Genomic DNA, 9274 nt, shown 5'->3' with positions numbered 1-9274 from the left:
GTCAATGCCAGGAGTCAATCCCTGAAGGCCTGGATGCAGTGCTGCAAAACGTTTAATGAACTCACATGAATGGTCAAAGCCGGTGAATGCCGTATCCCACCAACTGTTCAACTAGTCTCACACACTGCTCAATTCAACACATGCCCATCACTCACTGATCATACCTAGCATTCATAGCTTCACCTCATCCTCACATACTTAGCACTGTTGCAAGCCTCACACCCACAACTCAACAGCTTGCTCATAATGCCAGCTATTCAACCAAATGGTCACACCATCCAAACAGACCCTATGACACTCACTGACACACTTCCCTCTCTCCAGGAGAAGGTGACACACAACTAGAGGCAACAAGAACTAACCAGAGGGGAAGAGGTGTGCCTGACTGTTCTAACCCCTGTGGAAGAGATGGTGCTGGCCATTATGTGAAGGGCCATTACTGAGGCCGTAGCCATCAGTGGGGTTGAAATCATTGAAGATGATGGTATCCTCATACCTAATCCTCCTTTGCACCTCCCCCTCATCCCACAATCTCTTCTGATTTACAAGCTACAGATCATTTAATCATGCATTCATACTTTCTTTACTCCCTTCATCACGACTTTACCTTTGTTCCTTTTGTCTTTCAAATACCCAAGAACTGCAACCTGCCCAGCCAGTGGAGGAAAGCCGAGAATACAGTGACGATGAAGACTTACCATCACTTGATTTCACATTTGCAGCCACCAGCTCGGATATTGACACTGAACACAATTTAGAGTATAGCATGGAGGTGGGATCTGAGACACTGGTGTTACAACCAGGTGAGAAAGGTGTCTAGGGGTCCCTCTCAGCCTTCACCTGGTCTTACCATAACAGGGTTTAATTTTATACACTGTTTTTAGCTCCCCCCTTGGTGAATTCTTATTCACTGCTTTCCAATTATAAGGCAAAGAAACCAGCACAAACAGTCTTTCTTAAGTTTAAAGAAGAAAAGTTGAAATTTATTAAACTTAAAACTCTAATTCAATTGACGCTTACAGCTACGCCCATGCTCGCATGCATACGCGATACACACATGCAAATAGAGACAAAAAAGAGAAGAAAAATAAAGTGGAAAGGGTTGAGGCAATATCTGAAGAGTTATTGTTACGGTTCTTCGAGCTCACTGTAGAGTCCTTGATTGTAGATAGATCTTGCTTTTCGTTGGGGCCCAGTATTCTTCTGAAACCTTGTTCGCTGTAGGAGAATTTTCTCTCTTGGGGTTCATGTGTCTTCAGTGGATTCAGAGGCTTGTGAGAAAGAGATGGGAGCAGACAGGAAAGAGATCTTCTCAGTCCAGGAGCAAACAGACATTCTGCCCAAACTGTTTATATAAATTCAAAAAATTCAGGTTGCCCAGCAGGTTAGTCATGTGACTAGCTGGTTTGACCATGCCCATTTGTGTATTCCGCCATCTTAGCAGTCAACCTGGAATGCGAGCTCCCCCACCTTCAATGTCTGGTGATCAAAAGTCCATTGTGGGTTGAATGTATCAGGGAATGGCTGCTTAGTCCTTCCAAACACTGTCTGTTAATGTGCAAATGTCTTTTCTAGCCACGGCTGATCTGTTTAACAAGTCCTTTCTTTACTCCAGTAACAGTTTAAAATCAATGATCATGACAAAATTAATGTGCCTCATTCTTGGCAGGTGGGGGCCCAGCAGACACTGGGCATAAGTGTGCTGCAGCCAGGACAGGGAGAAAGGAGAGCACTGCTGCCAGCTGTCCAGAAGGCGAAGTTGCACATGAGTACTGACGCAAAGAACTCAGAAGAGGGCTTTGATGGGTCAGGCTATAGGAGAAAGGCTGATGGGTGTACACACCTAAATGCTTGGTGCATTAGAAAACATGCCAGAAAGTCTGTGTTCAATGTCAAGCATGTACGAGTCCAGCACCAATTTGGCACAACGCTTTATGAAGAGCTTGGAGCCACAGAATGAAGGCGTTATGACTACTTCCAGGATACTGGCCATTGACTTGCATGATTTGCTGTCTATGATCACACAGCAGCTGGATGTTGAAGGAGTGGAATCCCTGTGGTACATCTCGGAGTTGACATGTGGCGCCCGCAAAGCAATGTGTATGCTGTCAATGGCACCCTGCATAATGGAAAGCCTGTAATCCTCACGAAGCTCTGCTCATCACTGTCAAAAGAGAATGAAAGGTCGTCGACTGCGTTTGCATATAGAACCTCAGTGACCTCCTTTGCGCCAGAGTGTATGGTAAACTGGAAGATGTTGCAAATATCATCTGCTCCAGCCTGGAAGGCGACAGATGCATAAAAGATGCCAGGATCCCCTTCATGGCCACTGGCAATGCTGTCCTTGCCCTGATCTGACGCTACAGTTTTGGCTGCATCAGGTGGCAGATTTCAGTGAACATGCCCTTAGTGAAGCAGTGACATCTGACACACTTTTCCTCATTGTGGTTTAGATTGAAGAATTGCTCCGTGTACACCCTGGGTGGGTATGGCCTCCTACTGAGAGCCCTCTCTCCTTCCTCCTCCTCCATCTTCCAGTAGCTTGTCCTGTTCTATGTCACCTCTGATCATTATCTCTGTCATGCTGTGTAGTCCACGGAGGATGCATACTAGTACACTATGTATGGGAGCAACTGGATTGTGCAGAATCCTTGAAGTCAGGACAAGGTCCTTCAGTGCATGCCACGCCACTCCCTATAGACTTTAAAAACTTAAAAGAACTTTAGAAACCACCAAACACTTCCACAATCACAGCAGCAGCCTGTAGAAATCAATTAGCAACTCACCTTTAACTAGCACTGGTGGGGGGAGACCCTTCCTGTTGCTGAGCACGTGTTCAGCTGTGTGTGTTTAAGAGATGAAACACTGAGTTTCAAAATAGCATTAATGGTGTCAAATCAATGTTATACGCTGACTGGCATTACAACCTGCCTACTCTGCATACTGTCAGCGGACACTCCCTGCGAATGTGTTAACGGCCTCACCAAAATGGCATCCAGCATGTCTCTCACATGAAATGTGTGTGCGCACCGCGGATGCCATTCTGGAGTCAAGGCGGCACTTGTAGCGCCAAACATATGGGCATTAAGTAGCCAAATTTTGAAGCCAATGTTTAATGAGGGGGTGGGCAATCGAATAAGAGGGGTAAAGAGGTGTATTGAGAAGACCACGTTTGTTGCCTGCTTTGTGCTGCATTTGCTGATCTCAGCTGGGGCCACAATGGGGCACCAGGCTAGAGAGTGGAAAAATCAATCCAGGGTTTATCTTCCTGATCACTAAGGACAGGATTAGGTTCTGGTCCTAAATTACAGTTTGCACATGCTCCCTTGTGGGATCATACATGAGGAATAGCAACTTGGCTGCTCGTGCCCATGGAAACCGTACCTCCAGCCAGGATTGCCAGAGAGGAGGGGGGATAAAATTGGGAAGAATTAAAAAAGAATTTTCATGTTGTAAGCGCTTCCAAACAATTAAATTTTTAGTTACTTGTTCCTGAAACAGGAAGCAGTGTATGTGACGTTTAGGCACAAAACAAAAGATTATATTTATGGCATCTCATTATGATGGCTGATAAATACATACTAACTGAGTCAGCATTGCAATGTAACAGGCCATGAGTTAAAATGAATGTGTAACCAGGATTGCAATTACATTCTGGGAAGCCAGCCAATATCTAACTCCTCAAATGTTTTATTCCATGAATACTTAAACAGAATATTTCTAGACACCATTAAAATTGTCTAATGTATCTGCAAAAAAGGATACTTGATGTACTGTGCTTGACCCTCCATTTCCTGTAGTGCATAAACTTGACCATAAAAAAGTAGGTTTTGAATAATATCGAGAAGCTCCTATAATTTTGCTTCAAATAATATAAGTCTTCCACTATTGGGCCGTCATGCATTCAAGTTAATTTGATAGCTCTTTTAGTGGGTAAATAAATCTTGGGACATGGTACTGAACTCTATGGACCAGAAAATCCCGGGTTTAATTTTTAATCTGTGGTGTGTTAGCTGATCTTAACTAGTGCAGCAGTTAGGTTTCTACAATTGGCTGCAGTTCCTGTGGATTGGTAAAGGGGGATAATCAGTCAAGGCTCCCATTCCTGATTATCTCTGCAGTGACCAGAGCTGAAGGTTGTGGAGCAGCTGTGATGTGGGCACCAGCGTCTGAGTATATGCTCATGGACAGCTCGTCCACAGCACAGGTGCCCCAGATGCCTTCTCCCTTCTTCCTCTTCCTCCCGAGTTGGCCTCCAAAGACTTGGTATCAAGGGCTGTGCCCTCATGATAGCAAGGTTAGGGAGGACACAGCAAATCACCATAAACTCTAGTGAGTACTGGAGGGCTCCCTGCAAGTGGACCAGGCAGAAGAATGTTGCTTCAAGACGCCAATGGTTTGCTCCACGATGTTCCTGGTGGCTGCATGGCTCTCATGATAGGTGTGGTGTCCTTGCGAGGTGGGGTGGTGGAGGCAGTAATGAGCCAGATGTGGGGCAGGTATCCCTTTTAACCCAGCAGCCAGCCTCTAGTTCATCGTGATGGCCTAAGGATGCTGAGTATGGCTGACAGCTGCAGAATGAATGCATCGTGGCTACTGCCAGGATAATGGTCATTCACTGAAAGGATCTTCTAGGCTAGGTCACACACCAGCTGGACGTTGATAGAGTGGTAGCCCTTGTGGTTACAGAACATCGCCTCACTAACACGTGGGGGTTGCAGAGCCATGTGCGTGCAGTCGATTGCTGCTAGCCTGGCAAAGCCATGTGCTTTCTCCTCCTGCTCTTTCTGGCCACTGAGAAGATGATCAAGTTCCCTGCTGTTCTACACAGGGCCTCTGTCACCTCCCTGACACAGTGATGGCCATCAAACTGCAAGATGTTGCTAATCTTGTTTGGAAGAATTCACTGGTGATCTTGATAGCTACTGGCAGTGCTGTCTTCACTCTACTGTGCAACTGAAGGTTGGTTGTAGGAAGTGGCACAGTTCAGTAACCATTCCTTGGTGAAATGCAGATACTTCAGACACTGCTCTTGGCTGAGCTAAAGGTGCGAAGTGCTCTCTAATGACCCTCAGTGGGTAGGGCCTTCTAATGAGAACCCTCCTCCGCCTCCCTCTGCGCACGGCTTCTCCTCTCTGCTGCCTTTGCTCCATTTCCAAATCATGCTGAAGCCCAAGAGGAACTGCAACTATAGCCCGCATTACTGAAGCAGGCTGTCTGCTGGCATGCCAACCAACTCCTCTGACTTCCTTGTCAAGATCCAGCCCCACTCCCTTCAAAATCCAATACATTGGCAGCACAGCGGCGCAGTGGTTAGCACCGCAGCCTCACAGCTCCAGCAACCTGGGTTCAATTCTGGGTACTGCCTGTGTGGAGTTTGCAAGTTCTCCCTGTGTCTGCGTGGGTTTTCTCCGGGTGCTCCGGTTTCCTCCCACAAGCCAAAAGACTTGTTGGTAGGTAAATTGGCCATTATAAATTGCCCCTAGTATAGGTAGGTGGTAGGGAAATTTAGGGACAGGTGGGGATGTGGTAGGAATATGGGATTAGTGTAGGATTAGTATAAATGGGTGGTTGATGGTCGGCACAGACTCGGTGGGCCGAAGGGCCTGTTTCAGTGCTGTATCTCTAAAAAAAAAATTAGCAAAACTCCTCCAATAGCAGAGAACACAGTACTTACACTAACTCTGACCTAGCAAAACAAAGTCAAAAGCACCTCTCCTGGAAGTTGGATGGTTAACCCTTTAAATAACATTGGGGGAACAAAACATGGACCTCTACACCACGTTTGTTGACCTGACTATGGCCCTCGACACAGTCAGTCGTGAGGGCCTTTGGAAGGTAATAGAGAAATTTGGCTGCCCTGAGAGATTCATCACAATGGTTCGACAGTTCCAGGATGACATGCTCGCATGTGTCCTGGATGATGGGGAGTTTTCTGACCCATTTCCCAGTCACTAATTGAGTTAAGCAGGACTGCGTGCTAGCACCAACCCTCTTCAGCATGTTTTTCTCGACCATGCTCTCTGATGCCTTCCATGATGGTGATCCTGGCATCGAAATCATATATCGCATGGATGGGGAGCTATTCAATCCAAGATGACTCCCAGCAAAATCCATCAAGATCTATAAAGCGAACAAGGGGCAAAAAAATGGGAAGAAAAAGATGTTAAATTTAATCCAGATCTATTTGAGGACCTTTAGTTCACAAATGCTTACAGTGTGCAAACCAACTAGAGTGAGGTCATCTTACTTAGAATATGTAAGTGCAGTGTTGAGGGCACCTGGCAGACAATTGTTTTCATGACTAAATGTGACATTGTTAAACTAGCACTGAATTCCTCCATTAGTAATGTACAGCAAAACATGACATCAGTCCCAGTTCACAGTGAAAACCAATTTGTCTACTTCCCAAATAACAGCATGTATTTCAAAAGCACACAACGTAATCACCTGAGCACACTGCCAGCTTAATCCAGTTCAATGCAACATGATCAGAAGTGACTATTTATTTAAGTGCCACTCAGACTTTGGAAAAAGGAAAATACATAATGATTAACTTGTTTAATCTAGATCGCAAACTGATTTGTGCTGCTGGATGGAGCCATTAGGTTTTGACAGCAACCTCTCTGTCACTTATGCCAGTAGCTGGGTATTGTTTTGTTCTGATTCATTTAAATATTAACTATAGAGTTTGAAAGTTTCACAGGAACTGAAACTTGAAAGAAGGCCAATTTAGAGAGGAAAAAATTGATTGCGCTCTAAATAAGGAAGGGACAAGGAGATTAGTTAATAATACAAAGAGAGAATGAAGATTTTTAAACTGGATATGGAGAGGGAGTCTGACCGCAACCACTGAAAAATAGAATTTGGAAGGTGATAACAAGGAATGAGAATTTACGTAAAGTAGGAAATAAATTAAGACACAATAAGCTTAAAGAGGCTAAAAAAAAGATATAACTAAGTGGGGAATCATGATACACAATTAACCTGTGCCTATTCATTGCGATGCAGGCAGCATGCAAACTTGATGCTGTTTGCTTATAATGATAACAGCATGCAACCCAAAGCTAATTATGCTGCTGAGTAGCTGCACATCTCTGCAGGCACCCAGGTTTGTGAGAGGCTAGCACCACTTTAAGCCAACCTCTTAAAGGGGAGGTGCATTCTGGCTGCAGTTGGTGCTGGAGCTGTTTGTGGAAGAGAGTCTGAGCAGAAAGAAGAGTGAAAATGTTGCAACAGGGAAGAGAGCATGCTCCAAGGTTCTCTGATGCAGCACTATTGGCCTTGGTGCAGGAAGTGAACAGGAGGAGAGAGGATGTCTTCCCACAGGGGGCCAGGAGGTCCTCAAGACAGACATTGAGAAGGCAGTGGGAACAGGTAGCTATCACTGTCAATGACAGCAGTGTAGCCTGAGGACCTAGATGCAGTGCAGGAAGAAGTTTAATGACCTCACACGAGTGGCCAAGGTCAGTAAAAGCATCTTGATATACCATTTCCTTACAAATGAAGCAATAGCTTCACACACAGCTCAATTCACCACACCTCCTTCAGTCAACTATCAACAAACTCTATCAACCACAATTCATACTTCACATTCATAGCTTCACCTCACCCTCACATACTTAGCATTTCAGCAAGCCTTACACCACATCTCACATTGCAAGCAATTCAACCATGACAGACACATCACCCAAACACATTGCACCACACTCACATATACACTTCACTCTGACTTAACCAAAGGCAGTAGGAGCTGACCAGCAGGGCTGCATGTACTCACCCTGATGGAGGAGACAGTGCCTGTCATCATTGGAGTGACCGTGACTGGGGCCATGGTCAGTGACTGGGCTGATACCAATGAAGATGATGGTATCCTCATACCTAATCCTCCTTCTCACATCCCACGTCCCCTTCATCCAACAAAGCCTTCTGACATACAAGCTACAGATGGTGTAAGCTTGTGCCTCTTGCTTCTCCACTTCCCCTATTTTTGTGCCTTTCTCCTCTCAGATACCCAAACACAGCCACCTGGTCAAGCACTGGTGTGTAAGTGTGAAGTGCAAAAGGAGAAGGACACTGATGAAGAAGAAATAACCTGACTTGATTTTACACTCATAACCACCAACTCAAATACTGGCAGTGTGTGAACTTTAGAGAGTAGCATAGAGACAGGAGCTGCACATGGTGATTGACCAGGCATAAGTGGCCTGTAGTTAGGGCAGGAGGTAAGTGTAGCATAGGAGCCAGCTTCCTGGAGGGCGAGGTCGCACACAAGTTCTGCTGCAGGGACTCAGGTGAGGAGTTCAATGGGCCGATGTATAGAACATGCATTCAGCAGCAGGTTGGGCTCTCCCCAATGCTATTTAAAGAGATCATCAATCACTCTCAGGTTAGCTCCTGATTAATTTCTACTGGCTCTGTCTAGTTTGTAGAAGTGCTTGGTGGTTTGGAGGGTTGGTTAAAGTTGCTGAAGTCGATTGGAATTGGTGCTGCATGTGGAGAAGGCCTTGATTTTGACATAAAGGGTTCTGGTCAGATTACTTGCTCCCAGTCATGGGTGCCTTTAGTTTCCATTCCCCTTGACCTGCAGAGAAAGGGAGATGGGGCAGAGGCAGCACAGAGGAGCACAAGCTGCTCACAGAAGGAGGAGGAAAAGGTTCTCAATAGGAGACCTTATCCACCCAGGGTCTTCTGGGACCATTTCTCTTATCCCAACATAAGCCAGGAGCAATGTGTGCATCAATTCTGCTTTACGAAGGTGGTACTCATAGAAATCTCCCACCTCTTGCAGACTTATCTGCAAATCTCAGAGCAGGGTGACGACAGTGTCATAGAGTCATAGAGAGATACAGCACTGAAACAGGCCCTTCGGCCCACCGAGTCTGTACCGACCAACAATCACCCAGTACTGCCAGTGATGGTGGTCCTAAATTTCTTTGTGTTGGGATACTTCCAGGCTGGAGTAGACGACACTGTAACATCTCCCAGTTTGCCATCCATTGCTATATAAAGGAGGTGACTCATGCTCTTTATGCCAGGATAGGGGAATACATTGTCTTCTCTCTGACCAGACAGAAGCAGTGAAGCATACATGTGACTTTGCCAGGATAACAGGCTTCCCCATGATGCTTCTTAGGCAGTCCCTCAGGAATTCCAGGGTTGTGGGTCCCTAGGTGACTGAATAGTCCAATTCTGGATCCGCACACACTGCCACAGGTGGGGCAAGTGGTGTTTGGTGAGGCGAGTGAATGGGATGCATGAAATTCCAAATGCT

This window comes from Heterodontus francisci, chromosome 18, assembly GCF_036365525.1.
Source record: "Heterodontus francisci isolate sHetFra1 chromosome 18, sHetFra1.hap1, whole genome shotgun sequence".
Lineage (NCBI taxonomy): Eukaryota > Metazoa > Chordata > Chondrichthyes > Heterodontiformes > Heterodontidae > Heterodontus > Heterodontus francisci.
The sequence above is the reverse complement of the archived record's forward strand: the minus strand, read 5'-3'. Positions refer to the sequence as shown.